General features: G+C 38.8%; 1 long non-coding RNA gene across 3 annotated transcripts in view; it reads right to left on the bottom strand.

The window, feature by feature from the left end:
- Positions 1-26,179, bottom strand: part of LOC117200823 (uncharacterized) — a 133,160-nt gene extending 106,981 nt beyond the window's left edge. The window contains exons 1-2 of one of the 3 annotated variants that reach the window (XR_007477035.1): positions 25,999-26,179; positions 7,187-7,293 (exon numbers count right to left, since the gene is read on the bottom strand). This is a non-coding gene — a long non-coding RNA (uncharacterized LOC117200823). The remainder of the gene's footprint in view (positions 1-7,186; positions 7,294-25,998) is intronic. The other 2 variants (XR_007477036.1, XR_007477034.1) reach the window with 2 other exon arrangements.
- Between the last annotated feature and the right edge of the window lie 73 nt (positions 26,180-26,252).

Below are 26,252 nucleotides of genomic sequence, written 5' to 3'. Positions count from 1 at the left end.
ATTTTCTCTTCCGCAAAGCAGAGCGTAAGTAAGAAAGCCTAGGTAAGTTGTCTGGCTTGGGGTCTGGTACATAGTAGGCAGTATGGAAACATGCTTCTGATCAGGGCTCTAGGGCAAGAGAGCCTGAGAGCAAGGTGTTGGCTGGTTCTTCCACGTTGGAATATGATTAATTCCATCTGATGGAGGCTGACCAAGTCCTCCCACCTGTTATCTGACAAAGATAAGGGAAGGAGATTTCATCAGTGAACCTGAACCTCAGATCTGCAGAAACCCACAGACATGAGATTCATCAGTTCTGTGTTTGTTGTTATCACTAGACTACATTTGCAGCACTTGATAATTTGCACAGCACTTTCCTCTCCATTACCTAATGTGATTCTCACAACAACTTGGTTAGGTTATTGGGACAGATATTATTTGCATTTCCAGAGGAGGAAATTGAGGCTCCGAGACCTGAGGGACTTGCCAGACTCAGGAGTAGAGCTGGGATTCACACTCACTTTCTTGTGCTTACAAAGCCTGTACTATTGATACTGCCGCTGCACCTCTGCACCTTACCCTCAGCCGTTCAATAATGCGAGGTTGGGGGTGGGGTAGAGGCTAAGGGAAACCATTTCTGGATTGTCTCCCACCACCAGTTCATCACACGTCACTATCTACTTCAGAGCTGCTCCACAGAAAGGACAGCAGAACCCAGCTTCTTTGTGGGAAAATTCTCTCTCAGTTCAACCTTGTATACAATTCTAATCACCATGCTTGAATCTCCCTTATCCATTTTAAGATATCATTCACGTCTGGCCATTGTCTGCCTTTCTCCTTGATAAAGTTTTCCTTCTTTCTCCAACTCTCCACTCCTTTCCCAAACACATGACACAGGGAAACTTTTATACTCCATATTTGTTTGGGCACCTTCCGAGTCCTTGGAGGATATTCTGAGATCATCCGTTCTATCCGTGAATCGTTTTTTCCAAGATCCCCTTCTAGTGTCAGAAGCAGATTGTCTCTGAATCTTCAGGGGATTAAAACAGATTTTTCTTCTCCCTATGTGTGAAGTGAACTGTGACCATTTAGCTTTGGTGACTTTGTTCCTGACCAGCAACAAAAGAGGGTATTTAAGGAGGAAAATCATTTGACCCTGTTTTCAAGAATCCAGTGTAATGTTTCAAGATTTGTATGTTCTTAGATGCAGTCATACACACGAAGGAGGAGAAGGAAGAAGAAAGAGAAGAAAGAAGAGAAAAGAAAAAAAAGAAAATAATTCCTTTTATAACAGGAAATGCTGACATTTTTAAAACAATGTATTTTTTCCACCTGTGAACTTTAAGCACTGCATCCAAATCAGAACCTATAAAAGTCCGCACAAAGTAACGTTTCTGTAGTATCTCTTTGCTTCAATAATATGCTAAAGTAGTTATAAATCCTTTGTCTGAAAGATGGGAAGGAAAGACCAATTTTTCATCCAGGCAACTTGGATAAGATAGGGAGCCAAATACCATAATGTCTTCATAAGCCCTTCAACAAGATGACTTAAGAGAGTGATTTTCATTGCCAAGGCAAAGTAAAGAACTAAAGCAGTTTGCTGCATAAATTAGATGAACTTGGCCCAATTTCATAAAAAGTTGAGAATTTGGGGAACCGGGGGGAGTAGCCTCACTTTTCTGCTCCATTTGTTAGCAGATATCAAGTTCCTCTAAAAAGTAAAGTAAGCAGGTATGGATGTAGCTTGCCAATATTTCTATCTCATCATTCTATAAAATTAACATTGTTGAGTGTTAACTAGACTATATGCTATACATGCTATATGCTATATATGCTAGAGACTTTGCATATACCATCTCACTTAATTCTTATGACACATTCTTAGAAAAAAAAAATACATCAACCCAGATTTGCAGTTGGAGAAACTGATGTTCCAAGAGAGCTTCACTAAGCTGCCCAAAACAACAAAGCCAAAGAGTGGCAAAGAAAGGATTTGAACTCAATTCTGATCTCTCTCTCTCTCTCACACACACACACATGAGCGCGTGGACACATGCCATTTTGTATTATATGCATCAAAAAGAAAGCACAGGACTTCCCTGGTGGCGCAGTGGTTGAGAGTCCTCCTGCTGATGCAGGGGACACGGGTTCGTGCCCCAGTCCGGGAAGATCCCACATGCCGCGGAGAGGCTGGGCCCGTGAGCCATGGCCACTGAGCCTGCGCGTCCGGAGCCTGTGCTCCGCAACAGGAGAGGCCACAACAGTGAGAGGCCCGCGTACCGCAAAGAAAAAAGAAAAGAAAGAAAGCACATAACTGTTGGGAACTCTATGTATGAAACAATATAATGAGTATATTTTTACAATGGTTAACTGGGAGGAGTTTATCTTTGTGACACGAGTTGTCATGAAATCATGTAATGAATTCAACCTATATATCCGTGAAAGAGACTCCCCATTTCATTCTGTCTTATAGAAAACAGAGTTTAGGTGACTTGGTATAGAGAGTCACAAGTCAAATGAGAACTAAGACCAAAGATACCTGAGCTTTTGGCTCTCTGACCTTGTTTTAAACATGTATGGCTTATCATTATAAAACACAAGCTCATTATAGAAGACAACCTCACAGATATTATAGATTTGGATATTGTAGACTGTACTTTTTATTGACTGATCAGCAAACTCAGCTTAAGACAGAGGAAGAGAGCCTCCCCAATAAGTATGGTAGGCAAGGGAATGAATCTGAGGGTCCAACAGACCGGATATGAGTTCACACTCTGTCTCTTCTTAATGGTCATGTGCTCAGGACAGATTATTTAATCTCTAGAGCATCCATTTTCTCACTTGAAATGTGGGGGTGATAAAAGTATCTACCTCATTGGTTTACTGTGAGGATGGGACACATTTACACTACTTGTTCATGATATACCTGACATTTTAGTTATCATTAGAGCCACAAGCAGACAGAAGAAATAATACCAAGCTTTTAAAAAACTTGGGCATTGAACATACCTTCTTAAAACTAAGTCTGAGTGTTAAAATTATTCTCTAGAAAATGTAATCTCTAAGTATATAGTATGCCTGGAGTATAGGCAAAATTATAGAGTTGAAATAGAGATTTTTATATTCATCATTTCCCTTCCAGAAAATTAAACACCTAAATCACCGTACAGAGTACCAGTCATCCTGTATTAGGTAAAACTGAAGGAAGAGAAATATTTTCCTCCTCTTCATAAAACAACCATGTCACAAAGTTATTATTTAAATCTTTTGTATACTAGTCAGCAATTTTCCTGTTTCTACGTTTGCTCTGTTAAATAGCTGGTCACCACCCTGTGTCTAAAAATATTATATAATCAGGGATCAACCTTATATAGCACCTCCCCCCAAGAATGGATCACATTCCTAAAAATGACTTTAAGCATTCCTTCTATAATTTACTTCGGCATAATTAATGATAATTTATTGTACTTTATTGGACAAAGTTACAGAGAATATAATATACTAACCATTAGTACAGCCTGTAAATATATATTATAGGTTGAATGAATGAAGAGAAGGGACTAGATGAGTAAATAAGTAAATATATTAAGTGACCGTTTGTAGAGCTCTCAACCAAGTGGAAAAAAATAAATTTTTCCCCAGGGATGAAACAAAGAACGTTAGCGCCACCTGGAGGCAAGAGTCAATTTGAAATGTAAGGAACATAACTTTATCAGCACTTAAAGTGGCAGCAGAGATGGTCTAGCCTTGCATGGTCCTAAACGGTAGCACATGTGTGGCTACTGAGCAGTTGAACAGTGGCTAGTCCAAACTGAGATGTGCCATAAGTGTAAAATACATACCTGATATCAAAGACAATATGGAAAAAAAAATGCAAGATATCTCGTTCATAATTTTTATATTGATGACATGTTAAAATATTTTTTATTATATGAGATTAAATCAAATGTTATTAAAACTAATTTCACCTATTTATTTTTACCTTTCTAATGTGGGTTCTAGACGTTTAAAATTACATACATAGCTCACTTTGTCTTTGTATTGGACGATGCTACTCTCACCCTTCCCACTCAGTATGTGGGCCATGGGGCCAGCAGCAGGGGTGTTCATTACCTGAGAGATTGTTAGAAATGCAGAATCTCAGGCCCCATTCCAATGTACTGAATAGGAATCTGCATTTTAGCAAAATCCCCAGGTGACATTTATATTAACTTTGAGACTTGCTGCTGTAATCCAACTGGGCAAACTGAGACCCAGAGTGGCTTGTTCATGGTTACCTAGCTGGTTACCTAAAGCCTGATTCTCCAGCGGTATTAAAACTGCCAAATACCGCACCCCACACTGCATCATCCTGAAGACCCTTCCATCTTGTAAAAATAAAACAGACTGCTGCTTCACTAGCAAAAGACAAAACATATTATTGCAAATATATAAAAAACAGATGGTGATCTCAGGAATATTCTAGGGTATTCTTCAGTCCTTGAGCAAGTCAGTCACTGTAAGTCACTACATAAGATTGTAGAAAACCTGTGCTTTCTTAACTATTCCTACAAATAACATCCATGACCATGAAAAAGGGTCAGAGTTTAAAATCAATAATGTGCATTCCAGTCACTGAGTCAGTTTTGTAACCCACCTCTTTGCAGGAGGGTCTTATTCATTCTTTGAATGTCCAGCTCCTCACAATATGTTTAGCTCATAGCTTTGAATAAATGTGTTGAATGAACACATTCATTTCTGTTGCTTAGGTTCTATACCTCAGGAAATGTTCCTTTCTTTACATTGTCTAACAACAATGTAAAGAAATTTAGGAAAACACTTAAGTAGGAACCGTAGCTAAAATCAGTCATGCTTTTATGCCAAAATCCCTTTGTAATTAAGCACGTTGTTAAGAAAAAATTCAAATAGATACTAACTTTGGTCATGAAAATGTAATTCATCGTATAGAAAGAGGAGGCTCCAGGTAAAACAAGATAATATTGGTAAGGAATTCCAAGGAGCAGAAGTTGTTAAAATATTTTCACTCATTTTTGTAAAGATTTTTGTAAGACAGATTAATCAAACCTAATCAATTTCCAGTGTACCATGTGTATGACCAAAACGTTTTCTCTCATAAGAAATTACTTTTTTTGTATGCCAACTGGAAACTGTAGATTTAACTTAGGAAATGAACTTCGGTGCTATACAAATTGACTATACTAACTAGAATAGGAAGCACATTAATGAAATGATTTTTTTAATGATGTAAGTCATATAGGAAGGAAAGTTTAACTCCCACTCTCTTCCTTTCAATTGTCCCATTTCCTCATGTTTTATCCATTACTCATGTCAGGTTTTGTTATTAACCTAAATAAAATAATAGGACGTCAATCTTGCCTGTTATATATAATAATGAACAGATGACTGTTGCATATAATTATTGGAATGGTAATAACAATAAAAATAATAGGCAATTTGCAGCAACATGGATGGACCTAGAGATTATCATACTAAACGAAGTCAGACAGAGAAAGACAAATACCATATGATATCACTTATATGTGGAATCTAAAGAAATGATACAAATGAACTTATTTACAAAACATAAACAGACTCACAGACATAGAAAACAAACTTATGGTTACCAGAGGGGAAAGTGGGGGAGGGATAAATTAGGAGCTTGGGAATAACAGATACACACTTCTTTATATAAAATAAACAACAAGGTCCTACTGTATATAGGACAGTATATACACACAGAGAGCTATATTCAATATCTTGTAATAACCTACAATGAAAAAGAATCTGAAAAATAATATATATATAATAATAGGCAAAAATAGTATATAAACCATTCGATTACATATCATTAATATCCAAAAAATGTATATATCATTTATTTGGCACTGAGATGTGTACTGCCTTACAGCATTTCTTTTATTGAAGTCTTGAACAGATATAGAATGATTCATTCATTCAACAATATACACAGGGAATAAAATAATCACTGCCCTCCTGGAGCATTTGTTCTCAAACACACAAGTAATGAAATACATGGTACATCATACTGTAATGAGTGATGCGGGGAACATTAAGGGTGGTCTCTCTTAATTTTGGGTGGGAACCTGTAAGAAGCGAGGGAGGAGGTCATGCAGATATCTGGGGGAGAGCTGCCTGATCAAATGGAACAAAGTACAAAGGCCATAAGGCAGGAGCACGCTTAGTGGATTGAGGAGCAACGTGGAGGCCAAGGTGAGGGGAGAGGAGTGGACATGAGCAGGAGTAGGAGGAGATAAAGTCAGAGAGGGAGCAAGGGCCAGATCAGGTAGGACACTGTACACCATTTTAAGCACTCTGGACATTCCTCTAAGTATGAGGAAAAACAACTAGAGGGTTTATCATGACATGACATGATCTGACTTAACCTTTAGAAGGACTCACTCTAGCTGCTGTGTTGGAAATAGACCTTAGGGGTCAAGGCAGAAGTGGGAATTAGAAGACTATAATAATAATCCAGGCAAGAAATGATGATGACGTGGTCCAGGATGATAGTGAAATGGTATAAAATTCTAGACATATTTTGAAGGTAAAACTAGCAGGATTTTCAGGTGGATTAGACGTGGTGCATGAAAAGACAAGATAAGACCTCAAGTTTTCTGACCAATGGAGATACCAGTTCCTGGGAAAACTGAGAAGTGAGCAAATTTGGTTGGGGAGAGGCAGAGGGAGGGAAATCAGAGAATGATTTTAGAGATGAATTTAAGGTGACTTTTAAATATTCATTTTTAAAAATTTGACAGACTAGAACAGAATTCAAGGGAAAGGCTGAGGCTGGAGTCCTTGGCATTAGTTCAGTCCCGAGATATGGGATCAACAAAGAAGAGAGTGGAACTGGAGCCAACAAGAATTTCAGAACTGAGCTTTGGAATATCCAATACTGAAAGGGGCTGACTGTTGCTTAACTGTTAAGATGTTTAGTGTTGTCATTCCCCCAAACAAAATGCTAGCTCCCTGAGGCTGCAGCCCAGTCTTTACATTTTTCATTATGCACTTTGCCTATGATGGGTGATCAATAAATACCTGGTGAATGAATGAATAAATGAATGCACCATGCAATGTTTAGAGGGGTTGCCAAGACAAAGGAAGAAAAAGTACAGGAGGACCATATCTGGCATATTTCTCCAGTCCCCATCACTCACTCCTCCCCATGGGGGAAAGAATGACTTACCTACTTGATGAATCTGGGAAAGGAAATTGAGACTGGGAGGCTCAGCAGTTTCTGGGCTCTTACTTTTCCAGGGAGAGTTCTCAAGTTGTAAGATTACCATTTGGGGGCTAGGAGAGGGAGAGGAGAATGATAAATTATCCCCTCTTCAAATCTCAGTGCAGTGCTATACGGTCTTTTGTGATTGGTTCCTTTCACTTAGCATACATACTTCTTTCAAGGCCCATCCACACTGCAGCATGTATCAGTCTTTCCTTCCTTCTTATGGCCAAACATTACCCCACTGTAAGGATGTACTGAATTTTGTTTATCCATTCATCAGCTGATAGACATGTGGATGGTTTCCACCTTTGGCAATTATGAATAATGCTGCTATGAACACTCGTGTACAAGTTTTTGTGTAGATATATATTTTCAATTCTTTTGGGCATATTCCTAGGAGTAAAATTGCTAGATCAAAGAGTACCTCTATGTTTAACTTTTTGAGGAGCTTTCAGAGTGTTTTTCAAGCTAGATGCTCACTTGTACATTCCCACCAGTAGTGTATGAGGGTTCTGCTCTCTCCCCAACACTTGTTACTTGATCACAGTGGTCCCACTGGGTATGAAGTAGTATCTCATTGAGGTTTGGATTTGCATTTCCCTGATGGATCACAATGTTGAGCATCTCTTGATGTGCTTATTGGCCATTTGTATATTCTTCTTTATTCTTTCCTCACCACACAGACTAGTTTGGACCCTATTTCTATTGTACTGGTTAACCTTACTTTTTTTTTTTCTTTTTGAGCCTTTAAGTCAAATATAACAGCTCTTCTCCTTCTCCCAAACACAAAGACCTTAAAAAAACTTACCACTTCATCCCATTTTCACTGTTATATAGAATCTTACTCCAACTTTATTACTTATACTTTACAAATTTGTCATTATTATTATTTTATGAAGTCGGTGCTTACTTGGTAATCTAACTAAACACTCAAATTTGCTAATTACATTGTTTACCATTGTTTACTGCATCTCACTCTTTCCTTCTGGGTTCAATTTCCTTCTTCCTAAAGGACATGCTCAAGTACTTTTTTCAAAAAGACCCTATGAGTATTAAATTATATTTATTCAGTTTTTTTATATGCTTATTTTTGGATAATAGTTTATTTTGTATAGTTTCTAATTGACAGCTACTTTCCTTTAATATTTTAAAATACGATTCCATTGATTTCTAGATTCTATAATTGCTGTTGTTGTCTAGTTATTACTCCTCTAGATAAATGTCTTCCTTCTGTCTATGGAAATAATCAATAAACCAATCTATAATAGGAGTAGAAAAGAATTTTATTTGAGCCAAACTGAGAACTATAGCCCAGGAGACACAGATTCAAGAAGCACATGAATTATGTTCCACTGGACTACCAAATGGAGGAGGCTTATACAAGCAAAAACCATAAAATTACGTAATGCATTGGTCAAGAATTATAACTGTAGCTGGCAAAAAATAAGGGTGCTTGTTAAGTAAGGATTGATTGGGTACAAAATGGTTGCATAGTTACAAGTGGAGACCTTGAGACCATAAGGGTGCAGCTGGCAGCTGCTAGCAGATATTGTTTTGAGAATAGTTGGTGGTGTCCTTGAGTCTGATACAGTTCAGAAAATTCAGGTTCTTGGTGACACAGAACATGTCTGAAACCACATCCACAATGGCCACCCGGCTCCATGCTGAATGCCTGAACCACAGTTACTCCATTTTGATTTTTTAATGCATTCTTTTCTTTAATGGTTAAAGCAGATGAGCAATGCATACCTGACAAGCCACAAAACAGCCTGTTGAGGTTACCATAAAGTTTAAGTTAAATCACGTATAGACCAGAGTGACTTCCCCATACCTCAATATGTGGACATTTCTTCCATCGCTTCTCTAAGTGCATTTAAGATTTTGTGTGTGTGTGGTTTGCCTCTGATATTCATTTCTACTTGTGTCTAAATGTCTATTTTTATTTATTCTGCTCAAGTTTCATTATGTTTCTTAAATATAAAGATGCAAAATTTTAATCAAATTGGAAATTATTTCAAACACTACCTTTTCAAACTTTATCTGTTGTGCATTTCCTCTTTTCTTTCCTTCTGGCATCCTTGGTTATATGTTGGCTCTCTTTCTTCTGCCTTGTTCTTTTCTTTCATTTCCCATCTCTATCAATTTTTGCTGCTTTCTGAGTATCTACCCTAGATTTACCTTCCAGGTTTCTTGTCAGCTATCTCTAACTAGCTGTTTAATCACTTTTCTTTCCTTTTCTAGAAGTTCTATTTGGTTCTATAAAACTTCCCTGGTCTTTCCTTAACAGTGCATTCTTTTCTAGGATTTTAAGCCCTTCTATTGTGTCTCTGACCACTGCAAACATATTTATTTTATATCTTTCAGACTGCAGTTCAATTATCTCAATTTCTTATTGTTCTGTATTCCTGACTTTTGCCACTCATCATAGATTGCTTCCAAATGAGTTCTGTTTCCTTTTAGGACATCTTTAGTGCGAGTTCTTTTTCTCTGACAATTTGTTCCAAGTGTTTTGGCATTTGCTGTGCCAGGCAGAAGTATCAAAAGCTTAGACCAATTTTTATATTACTTTCTCACCTAAGAAAGACAGCTAAAGGTAAGATAGAACACCTAGAAAGCAGACAGGTTGATATTTTTCCTCCCATCCAAAGCCCAAACTATTACATACAAGCTTTTTTTCATCTATTTCTGCCAGTGGGTAGATTTTTTTTCTAATTCATCTTTATACATTTTCACCATAGAAAGCTACAGAGAAACTTTATAAGCTACTTATTGTTGGTTAGGTTGTAAACGATAGCAGCGGGCTACTACTCCTGCCACAACAAATAGAAAAAATGGAAACAAAACAAATATCTCATTTTAAGACACTGAAAGGATGTAGAAACAAAGTCTAGATGAGTTTAATTCCAGAGAAGGAAAAGTCCTTCCAGGCAGTCGTTTCTCTCCTGTTATGACCAAATAAAGGGCAAGGTTTCTCTGAGGGAAAACACTGACTTCAATATCTATGGCCCTTTTATAGGCACACCCAGGTCACCCCCTCTGCCAAGGACGAGCCAGGCATCCTAAGGAGTTGCTCTCTCATCCACAGGATGGGTGCTAACACCACTTCATAGAGCCATGGTGCTGATTAAAACATAATGCTCTTTAAAAAAAGTCTGATAGATAATTAAAAATTGTAAAGTGTGAAGCACATAAAATGTGAAGTACAATCAAAAGAAAAACAGACAATAGAAGCAGATACACAGATGATTCAGTTAAATAGAAAGACACAATAACCCTTAATGGGTACATACCTAATAACATAGCTTTAAAATACAGAAAGAAAATTGACTAAAAATAAAGAAATAAAGGGAAATACAGGCAAATCCATAATTGCCCCTATATATTAACACATCTCCTTCAGAAAATGATAGAGCAAGTAGACAAGGACATATAAAATATTCAAATACTGTCAACCAATTTGATCTAATTAATATTCATAAAATACTATGCTCAACTACTATAGATCACACTTTCTTCTCAAGTACACTTAAACATTTACAAAATACCATGTACTGGAACATAAAGTAAGCCTCAACACATTCCAAAAATTGAAACCACACAGCAATGTTCACTAGCCACAGCAGAATTAAACCAGAAATAAATAACAGAGAGATAACTAAAGAATTGAGGGAAGAAGTCATAATAGAAATTGGAAAATATTTTCAACTAAACAATAATAAATAATAATGTATCAAAATTTGTGGGATGCAGCTAAAGCAGTGTGTAGAGGGAAAGTGACAGTTTAAATGCTCATTAGGAAAAAAAGATTTTAAATTAAGATCTAAGTTTCCATTTCAAAAAGCCAAAAAAAATTAGCAGTTACATCCAAGAAATTAGAAAGAATCGAATAAAGATAACAAAAAATCAATGAAATAGGCCTGCCGAAGATGGCGGAAGAGTAAGGCACGGAGATCACCTTCCTCCCCACAGATACATCAGAAATACATCTACATGTGGAACAACTCCTACAGAACACCCACTGAACGCTGGCAGAAGACCTCAGACCTCCCAAAAGGCAAGAAACTCCCCCACATACCTGGGTAGGGCAAAAGAAAAAAGAATAAACAGAGAAAAAAGAATAGGGACGGGACCTGCACCAGTGGGAGGGAGCTGTCAAGGAGGAAAGGTTTCCACACACTAGGAAGCCCCTTCACGGGCCGAGACTGCGGGTGGCACAGGGGGGAAGCTTCGGAGCCACGGAGGAGAGCACAGCAACAGGGGTGCGGAGGGCAAGGCGGAGAGATTCCCGCACAGAGAATCGGTGCCGACCCGTACTCAACCAGCCCGAGAGGCTTGTCTGCTCACCCGCCGGGATGGGCAGGGGCTGGGAGCTGAGGCTCAGGCTTCGGTCGGATCGCAGGGAGAGGACTGGCGGTGTGACACAGCCTGAAGGGGTTAGTGCGCCACGCCTAGCCGGGAGGGAGTACGGGGAAAAGTCTGGAGCTGCCGAAAAGGCAAGAGACTGTTTCTTCCCTCTTTGTCTCCTGGTGCTCAAGGAGAGGGGATTAAGAGCGCTGCTTAAAGGAGCTCTAGAGATGGGAGTGAGCCGCGGCTAACAGCACGGACCCCAGAGACGGGCAGGAGACGCTAAGGCTGCTGCTACCACCACCAAGAAGCCTGTGTGCGAGCACAGGTCACTACCCACACCTCCCCTCCGGGGAGCATGTGCAGCCCGCCACTGCCAGGGTCCCGGGATCCAGTTACAACTCCCCCAGGGGGAACGCATGGCGCGCCTCAGGCTGGGGAAACGTCACGCCGGCCTCTGCCGCCGCAGGCCCGCCCTGCACTCCGCGCCCCTTCCTCCCTCCGGCCTTAGTGAGCCAGAGCCCCCAAATCAGCAGCTCCTTTAACCCCGTCCTGTCTGAGCAAAGAACAGACGCCCTCCACGCAGAGGTGGGGCCAAATCCAAAGCTGAGCCCCAGGAGCTGTGCGAGCCAAGAAAAGAAAGGGAAATCTCTCCCAGCAGCCTCAGGAGTAGCGGATTAAATCTCCACAATCAACTTGATGTACCCTGCATCCGTGGAATACCTGAATAGTCAACGAATCATCCCAAATTGAGGAGGTGGACTTTGAAAGCAAGATTTATTATTTTTTCCACTTTTCCTCTTTTTTTGAGTGTGTATGTGTATGATTCTGTGTGAGATTTTGTCTATATACCTTTGCTTTCACCATTCGTCCTAGGGTTCTGTCTGTCCGTTCTTTTTTTCTACTTTAAAAAATTTTTTTCTTAATAATTATTTTTTATTTTAATAAGTTTATTTTATTTTATCCTCTTTCTTTCCTTCTTTCTACTCTTTCTCCCTTTTATTCTGAGCTGTGTGGATGAAAGGCTCTTGGTGCTGCAGTCAGGAGTCAGTGCTGTGCCTCTGAGGTGGGAGAGCCAACTTCAGGACACTGGTCCACAAGACACCTCCCAGCTCCACATAATATCAAATGGCGAAAATCTCCCAGAGATCTCCATCTCAACACCAACACCCAGCTTCACTCAATGATCAGCAAGCTACAGTGCTGGACATCCTATGCCAAACAACTAGCAAGACAGGAACACAACCCCACCCATTAGCAGAGAGGCTGCCTAAAATCATAATAAGTCCACAGACACCCCAAAACACACCACCAGACGTGGACTTGCCCACCAGAAAAACAAGATCCAGCCTCATCCACCAGAACACAAGCACTAGTCCCCTCCATAGGAAGCCTACACAACCCACTGAACCAACCTTAGCCACTGGGGACAGACACCAAAAACAATGGGAACTACAAACCTGCAGCCTGCAAAAAGGAGACCCCAAACACAGTAAGATAAGCAAAATGAGAAGACAGAAAAACACACAGCAGATTAAGGAGCAAGATAAAAACCCACCAGACCTAACAAATGAAGAGGAAATAGGCAGTCTACCTGAAAAAGAATTCAGAATAATGATAGCAAAGATGATCCAAAATCTTGGCAATAGAATGGACAAAATGCAAGAAACATTTAACAAGGACCTAGAAGAACTAAAGATGAAACAAGGAATGATGAACAACACAATAAATGAAATTAAAAATACTCTAGATGGGATCAGTAGCAGAGTCACTGAGGCAGAAGAACGGATAAGTGACCTGGAAGATAAAATAGTGGAAATAACTACTGCAGAGCAGAATAAAGAAAAAAGATGAAAAGAACTGAGGACAGTCTCAGAGACCTCTGGGACAATATTAAACGCACCAACATTCGAATTATAGGGGTTCCAGAAGAAGAAGAGCAAAAGAAAGGGACTGAGAAAATATTTGAAGAGATTATAGTTGAAAACTTCCCTAATATGGGAAAGGAAATAGTTAATCAAGTCCAGGAAGCACAGAGAGTCCCATACAGGATAAATCCAAGGAGAAATATGCCAAGACACATATTAATCAAACTGTCAAATATTAAATACAAAGAAAACATATTAAAAGCAGCAAGGGAAAAACAACAAATAACACACAAGGGAATCCCCATAAGGTTAACGGCTGATCTTTCAGCAGAAACTCTGCAAGCCAGAAGGGACTGGCAGGACATATTTAAAATGATGAAGGAGAAAAACCTACAACCAAGGTTACTGGAATGAGATCCAGCAAGGATCTCATTCAGATTTGATGGAGAAATTAAAACCTTTACAGACAAGCAAAAGCTGAGAGAGTTCAGCACCACCAAACCAGCTTTACAACAAATGCTAAAGGAACTTCTCTAGGCAGAAACACAAGAGAAGGAAAACACCTACAATAACGAACCCAAAACAATTAAGAAAATGGGAATAGGAACATACATATCGATAATTACCTTAAATGTAAATGGATTAAATGCTCCCACAAAAAGACACAGACTGGCTGCATGGATACAAAAACAAGACCTATATATATGCTGTCTACAAGAGACCCACTTCAGACCTAGAGACACATACAGACTGAAAGTAAGGGGATGGAAAAAGATATTCCATGCAAATGGAAACCAAAAGAAAGCTGTAGTAGCAATTCTCATATCAGACAAAATAGACTTTAAAATAAAGACTATTACAAGAGACAAAGAAGGACACTACATAATGATCAAGAGATCGATCCCAGAAGAAGATATAACAGTTGTAAATATTTATGCACCCAAAGTAGGAGCACCTCAATACATAAGGCAAATACTAACAGCCATAAAAGGGGAAATTGACAGTAACACATTCATAGTAGGGGACTTTAACACCCCACTTTCACCAATGGACAGATCATCCAAAGTGAAAATAAATAAGGAAACACAAGCTTTAAATGATACATTAAACAAGATGGACTTAATTGATATTTATAGGACATTCCATCCAAAAACAACAGAATACACATTTTTCTCAAGTGTTCATGGAACATTCTCCAGGATAGTCACAAATTTGGGTCACAAATTTGGGATTTGGGTCACAAATCAAGCCTTGGTAAATTTAAGAAAACTGAAATTTTATCAAGTATCTTTTCCGACCACAACGCTATGAGACTAGATATCAATTACAGGAAAAGATCTGTAAAAAATACAAACACATGGAGGCTAAACAATACACTACTTAATAATGAAGTGATCACTGAAGAAATCAAAGAGGAAATCAAAAAATACCTAGAAACAAATGACAATGGAGACACAATGACCCAAAACCTATGGGATGCAGCAACAGCAGTTCTAAGAGGGAAGTTTATAGCAATACAATCCTACCTTAAGAAACAGGAAACATCTCGAATAAACAACCTAATCTTGAACCTAAAGCAATTAGAGAAAGAAGAACAAAAGAACCCCAAAGTTAGCAGAAGGAAAGAAATCATAAAGATCAGATCAGAAATAAATGAAAAAGAAATGAAGGAAATGATAGCATAGATCAATAAAAGTAAAAGCTAGTTCTTTGAGAAGATAAACAAAATTGATAAACCATTAGCCAGACTCATCAAGAAAAAAAGGGAGAAGACTCTAATCAATAGAATTAGAAATGAAAAAGGAGAATTAACAACTGACACTGCAGAAATACAAAAGATCATGAGAGATTACTACAAGCAACTCTATGCCAATAAAATGGACAACCTGGAAGAAATGGACAAATTCTTAGAAATGCACAACCTGCCAAGACTGAATCAGGAAGAAATAGAAAATATGAACAGACCAATCACAAGCACTGAAATTGAGACTGTGATTAAAAATCTTCCAACAGACAAAAGCCCAGGACCAGATGGCTTCACAGGAGAATTCTATCAAACATTTAGAGAAGAGCTAACACCTATCCTTCTCAAACTCTTCCAAAATATAGGAGAGGGAGGAATACTCCCAAACTCATTCTACGAGGCCACCATCACCCTGATACCAAAACCAGACAAGGATGTCACAAAGAAAGAAAACTACAGGCCAATATCACTGATAAACATAGATGCAAAAATCCTCAATAAAATACTAGCAAACAGAATCCAACAGCACATTAAAAGGATCATACACCATGATCAAGTGGGGTTTATCCCAGGAATGCAAGGATTCTTCAATATACGCAAATCAATCAATGTGATACACCATATTAACAAATTGAAGGAGAAAAACCATATGATCATCTCAATAAATGCAGAGAAAGCTTTCGACAAAATTCAACACCCATTTATGATAAAATCCCTGCAGAAAGTACGTATAGAGGGAACTTTCCTCAACATAATAAAGGCCATATATGACAAACCCACAGCCGACATTGTTCTCAGTGGTGAAAAACTGAAACCATTTCCACTAAGATCAGGTACAAGACAAGGTTGCCCACTCTCACCACTCTTATTCAACATAGTTTTGGAAGTTTTAGCCACAGCAATCAGAGAATAAAAGGAAGTAAAAGGAATCCAAATCAGAAAAGAAGAAGTAAAGCTGTCACTGTTTGCAGATGACATTATACTATATATAGAGACTCCTAAAGACGCTACCAGAAATCTACTAGAGCTAAACAATGAATTTGGTAAAGTAACAGGATACAAAATTAATGCACAGAAATCTCTGGCATTCCTATACACTAATGATGAAAAATCTGAAAGTGAAATTAAGAAAACTCTCCCATTTACCACTGCAACAAAAAGAATAAAATACCTAGGAGTAAACCTACCTAAGGAGACAAACGACCTGTATGCAGAAAATTATAAGACACTAATGAAAGAAATTAAAGATGATACAAATAGATGGAGAGATACACCATGTTCTTGGATTGGAAGAATCAACATTATGAAAATGACTCTACTACCCAAAGCGATCTACAGATTCAATGCAATCCTTATCAAACTACCACTGGCATTTTTCACAGAACTAGAACAAAAAATTTCACAATTTGTATGGAAACACAAAAGACCCTGAATAGCCAGAGCAATCTTGAGAACGAAAAATGGAGCTGAAGGATTCAGGCTCCCTGACTTCAGACTATACTACAAAGCTACAGTAATCAAGACAGTATGGTATTTGCACAAAAACAGAAATATAGATCAATGGAACAGGACAGAAAGCCCAGAGATAAACCCATGCACATATGGTCACCTTATCTTTGATAAAGGAGGCAGGAATGTACAGTGGAGAAAGGACAGCCTCTTCAATAAGTGGTGCTGGGAAAACTGGACAGGTACATGTAAAAGTATGAGATTAGAACACTCCCTAACACCATACACAAAAATAAGCTCAAAATGGATTAAAGACCTAAATGTAATGCCAGACACTATCAAACTTTTAGAGGAAAACATAGGCAGAACACTCTATGACATAAATCACAGCAAGATCCTTTTTGACCCACCTCCTAGAGAAATGGAAATAAAAGCAAAAATAAACAAATGGGACCTAATGAAACTTCAAAGCTTTTGCACAGCAAAGGAAACCATAAGTAAGACCAAAAGACAACCCTCAGAATGGGAGAAAATATTTGCAAATGAAGCAACTGACAAAGGATTAATCTCCAAAATTTACAAGCAGCTCATGCAGCTCAATAAGAGAAAAAACAAACAACCCAATCCAAAAATGGGCAGAAGACCTAAATAGACATTTCTCCAAAGAAGATATACAGATTGCCAACAAACACATGACAGAATGCTCAACATCACTAATCATTAGAGAAATGCAAAGCAAAACTACAATGAGATATCATCTCACACCAGTCAGAATGGCCATCATCAAAAAATCTAGAAACAATAAGTGCTGGAGAGGGTGTGGAGAAAAAGGAACACTCTTGCACTGCTGGTGGGAATGTGAATTGGTACAACCACTATGGAGAACAATATGGAGGGTCCTTAAAAAACTACAAATAGAACTACCATATGACCCAGCAACCCCACTACTGGGCATATACCCTGACAAAACCATAATTCAAAAAGAGTCATGTACCAAAATGTTCATTGCAGCTCTATTTACAATAGCCAGGAGATGGAAGCCACCTAAGTGTCCATCATCAGATGAATGGATAAAGATGTGGCACATATATACAATGGAATATTACTCAGCCATAAAAAGAAACGAAATTGAGTTATCTGTAGTGAGGTGGATGGACCTAGAATCTGTCATACAGAGTGAAGTAAGTCAGAAAGAGTAAGACAAATACCGTATGCTAACACATATATATGGAATCTAAGAAAAAAAAATGTCATGAAGAACCTAGGGGTAAGACGGGAATAAAGACACAGACCTACTAGAGAATGGACTTGAGGATATGGGGAGGGGGAAGGGTAAGCTGTGACAAAGTGATAGAGTGGCATGGACATATATACACTACCAAACGTAAAATAGATAGCTAGTGGGAAGCAGCTGCATAGCACAGGGAGATCAGCTCGGTGCTTTGTGACCTCCTAGAGGGGTGGGATAGGGAGGATGGGAGGGAGGGAGATGCAAGAGGGAAGAGATATGGGAACATATGTATATGTATAACTGATTCACTTTGTTATAAAGCAGAAACTAACACACCATTGTAAAGTAATTATACTCCAATAAAGATGTAAAAAAAAAAAACCAATGAAATAGAAGACAAACATAAAATAGGGAAAATCAACAAACCCAACAGTTCATTCTTTGAAAACATTACTAAAATTGATAAAACTCTAACAAGACTGGTAAAGAAAGAAAATACAAATTATCAGTATTAGAAAAGAAAAAGAGGACATCAGTATAGATCCTTATTGATGTTAAAAAGGATACAAGATTATTATAAATAATTATAATTAGTAAATATAATTATTCTGAATAACTATACAACTTAGAAGTAATGGACAAATTTATTTCCTAAACTGATACAAAAATAAACGTAACTCTCAATCCCAAGGAAAACTCCAGACCCAGATGGTGTCACTGGTAAATTCTGTTAACATTTAATAAAAAAATAAACCATTCCTATACAAATTCTTTTAGAGAAAATAGGAAGAGGGAACAATTCCCAACTTGTTTTATGAACTAACAGGACACTGGTACTAAAACTTGACAAGGACATTACAAGAAAAGAAATTTGTGGACTAGTATCCCTCATGAGAAAAGACGTCAAAGAAATCCTTTTCAAAATATTAACAAATGAAACCCAATTAAATATAAAGGTATGCCAAATTGTAACCAAGCAAGATTTATCCCAAGTATGTGAAGTTGCTATATTTTTCATAAATCAGTGACATTCATTACATTAAGAGAATACAGTTGACCTTCGAACATGGGTTTGAACTGCAAGTGTCCACTTATACTCAGATATTTTTCAACAGCAAACACTACAGTACTACACAATCTGCGATTGGTTGAATCCTGTGATATGGAGGAACAGCAGATACAGAGGAACACTGGATACAGATGGGTTGACTATAAATTATACGTGGATTTTCAACCTCACAGAGGGTTGGCATCCCTAGTCCCCCGTGTTGTTCAAGGGTCAACTTTAAATGGAAAAAACATATGATTATCTCAATCAGTGCTTAAAAATTATATAATATTCAGCACCTTTCATGACTTAAAAAATTATAATAAAACTTGAAATAAAAGGAACTTTTTCAACCTAACAAAAGGTGTTTATGTAAAACCTACTATTAACATCACGTTTAATGATGAAAGACTGAATCCTTTGCCCTTAAAATCAGGAATGAGGCAAGAATGTCTGGCAACAAGACAAAGATGTTTCCTCTCACCACTTCTATTCAACATACTGGAGGCTTCACCCAGTGCATAAGGCAATAAAAATAAATAAGAGTATCCAGATGAGAAAGAAAGAAGTAAAACTCTCCTCGTTCACAGATAACAGAAACAGAAAATTCTAAGGTAGCTACAAACTCTTGGAATAACTAAGTTTTGCAAGATCAAAAGTTTTTATTTTACCTTCGCTTAATCCTTTTTAGATGCTCTTCACTTCTTTATGTAGATCCAGGTTTTTGACTTACATTGTTTTCCTTCTTTTTAAAGAATTTCTTTAACATTTCTTGCCAGGTAGGTCTACTGGTGGCAAATTCTCTCCATTTTTGTTTGTCCCAGAAAGTCTTTATTTCCCCTTACTCTTGAACAATAAGTCTATGAATCATTTGAATGAAATTTTGTGTATGGTATTAGGTAAAGGTCAAGAGTATATTTTTTCCTATGTGGATGGCCAATTGCTCCAGCACCAGTTACTGAAAAGACCTTTTTCTTCACTGTATTGCAAGCAGCCTTCATCATAAATCAAGTAACTGATATATGTTGGTCTATTTATGGAATAATTTTTATTACATAACTCTATGTATCCTTACACCAATACTATATTATCTTAATTACTATAGCTTTATATTAAGTCTTGAAATATGATCACTTAAATCCTCTACCTTTTTTCTTCTTTGATCTTACCTTGGACTATTTTAGATCCTTTGTTTTCCATATACATTTTAGATTCATCTTGTCAGTTTCCACAAAATTCTTGCTGGGATTTCAATTGTAGTTATGTTGAATAATTGGATCAATAAAGGAGGAATTAACATCTTAACAACACTGAATCTTCAAAAACAGGAACATGATCTATCTCTCCGCTTATCATGTCATATTTATTTATCTCAAGCTCACATGGAACATTCACTAAAATAAACTGCATTCTGGGCCATAAAACACCCCTTAACAAATTTTTAAAAATAAGAATTATATAATGTCTGCTCTCAGATCACAATGGAATTAAGCTAGCAGTCAATAACAGAAAGAAAACTGGAAAATTTCAAAATACATGGATATTAAACAACACACTTCTAAATAATACATGGGTCAAACATGAAATCTCAAGGGAAGTTTAAAAATATTTTGAACGAAACGAAAATGAAAACACAACTTATCAAAATTTGTGGGAAGCAGCAAAAGCAGTATTTAGAAGGAAATTTATAGCATTGAATGCATATATTAGAAAAAAAGAAAGATCTAAAATCAATAATCAGGACTTCCCTGGTGATGCAGTGGTTAAGAATCTGCCTGCCAATGCAGGGGACATGGGTTCGAGCCCTGGTCCGGGAAGATCCCACATGCCGTGGAGCAACTAAACCCATGCACCACAACTACTGAGCTTGCACTCTAGAGCCAGCGAGCCACAGCTACTGAAGCCTGCGCGCTTACAGCCCATGTTCTGCAACAAGAGAAGCCACCACAATGAGAAGCCCGCACACCGCAATGAAGAGTAGCCCCTGCTCTCGGCAACTAGAGAAAGCCCCCATGCAGCAATGAAGACCCAGTGCAGCCAAAAATAAATAAATAAATTTATTAAAAAATTAAATCAATAATCTAAGTTCCAATCTTAGAAAACTAGAAAAAGAAGAGCAAATTAAGCCCAAAGTAAGCAGAAGAAAAGAAATAATAAGAATTAAAGCAGAAATCAATGAAATTGAAAACAGGAAATCAATAGAGAAAATTAACAAAATTGAAAGCTGGTTCTTTGAAAAAATTAATAAAACTGATAAGCCTCTATCCAGGCTAACTAAAAAAAGAAGAAAGAGAACACAAATTACTAATATCAGAAATTAAAGAGGGGACATCACTACAGATCCCATGGACATTAAAAGGATAATAAAGGAGTATATGGGAGTTGTCTATACTTTGCTCATTACTCTATAAATCTAAAACTGCTCTAAAGTCAAGTCTATTAATTAAGAAAACAAAAAACCCTGAGGCATGTCCCATCAGCAGGGTTGAGCATGGAAGGGTGGGGAGAAGATTATTCTTAATGGATGGGGAAGAGGGCATATGGTAACAAAAAGTGCTTGTGCTTGAAAAATATATTGAATGAATAAATATGATCTGCAAATAATGTTACATTCTGAGGTACTGAAGGCTAGGACTTCAACATACAAATTTTTTGTGGGACACAATTCAACCCATAACATGGGATGGAATAGAAGGCATAAGGCAAAACTGGACCTTAGGGCAGGAAAGGCATTGACCTAGAACAGGTGAGAGCAAACAGGCTGAGGGAATGGGAAGCCATGGGCCCCAGGCTCAGTTATAGGGAAATAAAGCCAGAGACCTTCAAGACTCTGGCAGAATGCTGATAAGAGCTAGAGGAGCAAGCCCAGCAACTGTGCCAAGATTCAGGCAGTCAGATTATAGTCACCTGCTCAGGCCTGACTGGTAGAAAGGAGGTAAAGACAGGTGTGGCCATCAATATAACCACAGGTGCATAAAGTGCAACCCAAAGACCTTTTTTGTGAAGTAGGTATTCAGATAACCTTCTGAGAGCAAAGGGTGATACGGCAAAGTGCCAGGTGATTTGGATGGAGAAGGTTGTGAAGACTCAGTACAGGATGATGGGCTTGGAATTTGACAAAAGCAAATGAAAGGACTGTCAGGTGGCTCAGGCTGTCCCGTGAGTTCAGGTCACAATCCTATAATGAGCCCATCCTGCTCAGTAGCTCTGATAGAAAGTGGGTGATTGGGTCCACACAGGGTTGGGGATTTGCAGGGCCACTGCAAGAGACGAACAGGAATGAGAACTGATGTGTGTGTGTGTGTGTGTGTGTGTGTGTGTGTGTGTGTGTGTGTAATAGGAAGTAGAAAAAAAGCACCAATAGGGGCTTACCTGGTGGTGCAGTGGTTAAGAATCCGCCTGCCAATGCAGGGGACATGGGGTTCGAGCCCTGGTCCGGGAGGATCCCACATGCCGCGGAGAAGCCAAGCCCGTGAGCCATGGCCGCTGAGCCTGCGCTCTAGATCTCACGTGCCACGACTGCTGAGGCCCGCGTGCCTGGAGCCCGGGCTCCGCAACGGGAGAGGCCACCATGGTGAGAGGCCCGCGCACCACGGCGAGGAGTAGTCCCCGCTCTGCGCAACTGGAGAGGGCCGCGTGCAGCAGTGAAGACCCAACGCGGCCAAAAATAAAATAAATTTATTTAAAAAAAGAAAAAAAAGCACCAATAGAGCATGAATTCAGGCTGGGAAGGAAAAGCAGCAAACCACACGTCTCAGAAGCATTCACTCCTCACACCCCACGGGCACAGTTTTCCTTTAGGCCACAACAAAACTTTTACAAAGGCTTCTACCTGCTCTCCTGCCTTTCATCTCACCCACCCTGGCCCCCAGCCTAATCCCATCCATTCTCCACTCTGCTGCCAGATTGAACTGAAAGGTCTAATCATGTAACTCCTTTGTTTAAAATTCAGTCGCTGTCTGCTGACTAAATACTGCAGACATAGTGTGCTGTACACCTAGGTCTTCTGTTCAGCAGGGGAAGCCAAATCATGTAGTCAGAGAAGCGGTGGCATCAAATCAGAGACACTTGCAGCTGATGTCAACGCTGCATCTGCTTGCAAATGCTGAACAAAGGTAACTTTTTTCACTGAGATTTGATGCACCACCACCACCAAAACAGGACCTTGTTGATGCCATTTCCTTAGTCTAAAAGGTTCTCGTTCCCTTTTGGCTCTTCGTTTATTAGGAACTCTCACCATCCTTCAAGATCTAGCTTCCTTCAGGAAGACTTCACTGACCACGCCAGTTAGAAATGACCCCTCCACCCATTTAGCCCTTTTTCTCTTCTTCATTGTGGTTATTTTTTCAAATGTATGTGAAATTAGCATTTTTGAACATCTGTGTGACAGGTGGTGCGTGGGGTGTTTTCATCTGGAAGAATCTTATTGGATCTCCTTAAGGAAGATTGTATCGTGCCCAATGTACAGATGAGGATAATGCAGAGTGTTAACGCCTGTTGAGGACCTATTCTGTGTACAAAGCTTTCCATACATAATTTCACTCAACCTGCACAACACCCTGTGCTTCTATTTTAGAGGTGACTGTAAGTTACATAGCTGATTGTAAGTAATGGAGCAGTCAGTCTAATGCAAGTGTGTCTGCTCCAAAGCCCCCAGGTTTTCACTCTGATATGCTGTTCAAGGAGCCTATGATCATGGCCCTGTGGACCCCATCCCATAGTTTACTGTATAAAACCTTATGCATGGTGGAGGCTCAGTAAGTTTGTTCAGTCATTCCACAGATAATTACTGAGCATACACTATGCACCAGGAGGTACAAATGTGCTTCCTAAATTAAGAAATGAATGCATATGGCACAGCATGGCATGGCAAAGGCTATGGAGAAATATAAAGGGAGTGTGGGAAGCGGGAGGAGGTTCTGTTTCTGGACTCTCCATTATGCTCCACTGTCTCTTCGTCTATCCCTGCTTCCACACCATACTGACATAATTACTACATCTCTGTATTGGTCTTGTTATCTCATGAAGCAAGTCCTCTTTTTATTTTTGAGAGTACCTTAGCTATCTTTAGCCCTTCCTACTTTCATATAAATTTTAGAATCAGCTTCTTAAGTTCCATAAAAAGCTGGGGTCTGATTGGTACTACATTTATTCCATAATCAGCTTGGGGAGAATTTTCATTTTAACTATATTGAGTCTTTTGATCTGTGAGTTTAGTATATCTCTCCCTTTAAATATGTCTTCTTTAATACCAGTAACATTTTATTTTCTTTGAAGATTTACATACCTTTTATTAGATTTATTCCTAGACACATAAGTTTATGCCACTGAAAATGTTATCTTTAAAGCATTTATTTTCTGTTTGTTGCTCAGAAATAAAAATGACCAATATTTAGAAACTGATTTTTGTATCCAACCTTACCAAACTCTATTAGTTCTAATATGTTATCTGCAGACTCTCTTGGAGTTTCATATTACCTTCAAATAATAACAGCTCGTTTCTTACTTTGTAGTCTGTAGACCTGTTATTTCTTTCTCCTATTTATTGAGCTAGCTAGGGCCTTCAGGAAAGCACTGACTCCAAAGGTGATTGAATTTTCGTTTCATATTTTGAAGGTAGAGCCAACAGGATTTGCTGACAGATTGTATTTAGCAAGAGAGTAATCAAGGCTGAGTTCAAGGGTTTTGGCCTGAACAACTGGAAAAACGGCATTGTCATTTACTGCAGGCCAAGCCAGAGGTTTGCTGATTATACAGTGCAGGTAATTAAATGAAGAAAGACAAAAACTGATTGATACTTCTTGGCGATGATCTGTCTAACAGGCTTTAGCCTGGTTTTCCACTTTTGAAATAACTCACTCCAGTAAGCATTTCAACATTTACAAATGCTTACAGTAGGGTTTGACTTGTGGCTTCCTGTTCAGCCACTGCCCTCTACAGGGGGCTTGTCTGAATATGAGCTGTGAACTCTAACTAAAATTCAAGCGCACACACACACACACACACACACACACACACACACACACATACTACAAGAGAACCTCCCACTCAGGAAACTTGATCCCTGCAATGAACTTCCAGGTAGCTTGTCTGGAAAGATGTTCTAGATAGTCCAGCAGCATTTCTATGGGGTTAACCTAAGAACAGTGAAGAGACAATGAAGAGGTGACCCCTGCAGATGAAACCCTAGGTCATACAGAGAGACCTCATTGTCCCAGCTGGAAGGCCAATTTGACTAACCTTTATCACGTGTTTCTCAAGTCACTGGTAAAGGCTGAAGCGTCCTTGAACAAAGAACCAAAACTCTTAAGAAGCTGGCACATTTAACATTCCAAAGGACTGTTCAAGCCACAATAACCTTCCTACCCAGTTCCCTGTGGCTCATTCAACACAAATGTAGGGTATCACCCTGGGGTAAGGGCGGCCACTCCCCTCTCCTACCCCTCACCTGCCACCCAACCTCAAGAACCTAAGCTCCAGAAGGGCAGGGACATTGTCCTGTAAGCCTCTCTGTCCTTGGTGTGCAAAACGATACCTGTCATATAAGAGGCATACAATATTTTAAGCACTGACATTTTCAAGGCTTTAAAAAAATTACGTAAAAGAGTTAAATTTACATTTGTCCTAACTGAAAATCAATGTTGTTTAAAATTGATGAGTCAATAAAAATAGCAGTCACTACACGGAGTAAATATCAGAAATGGCAGATGGTGTTAAAAACTTTGCCTCTAAGAAGTGGAACTCTAGTACGGAGAGGACTGCAGTTTTTAAAATAGAATTTTTACCACTTTCATTTTTGTCCGTGCAATTGTCTTGACTTTCTACTTTACGCGTTTAAACTATACACATTCCTAACATCCTAATACAACTATTCATTTTCTTGTATGACCCGCCTTCTTCATCCATATATTCACACATTCATATTAATATAGTTGTTCGCAATCATAGCTATATATTTTAGTCTTTTTTTTCCGCTTAATCTACAGTTTCAGTTATCATAAACAGTTTTCCGTGTTTCGACCGTCTTCATAATTATGTTAATGGATTCATGATACTCCAATGTTATTGTACCATAATTTAGCTAGATACCTTAACGTGGAACATTCTGGATTGTTTCCACTTTTCCAATGAAAACAGTGCTGCAGTGAAGACTTGCAGACGTGGTCTTGTTCGTTCCGCTGCTTTAAATCATACTGTTGAGTCGTATTTCTGGGGTTCCATATAGGAACCCCGACTCAGACCAGTGCTAGAGCGACCAACAAGCTCCAGCAAGACGCAGACCAAGAATTCCGCGCGGCGGGGCGGTGCCTCCTCCTGGGAGGCGTGTCCTGGGCGGGGCCGAG

This window comes from Orcinus orca, chromosome 4 (genome assembly GCF_937001465.1).
Source record: "Orcinus orca chromosome 4, mOrcOrc1.1, whole genome shotgun sequence".
In the NCBI taxonomy this organism is placed as follows: domain Eukaryota; kingdom Metazoa; phylum Chordata; class Mammalia; order Artiodactyla; family Delphinidae; genus Orcinus; species Orcinus orca.
This window is presented reverse-complemented; position numbering and strand designations above follow the sequence as displayed.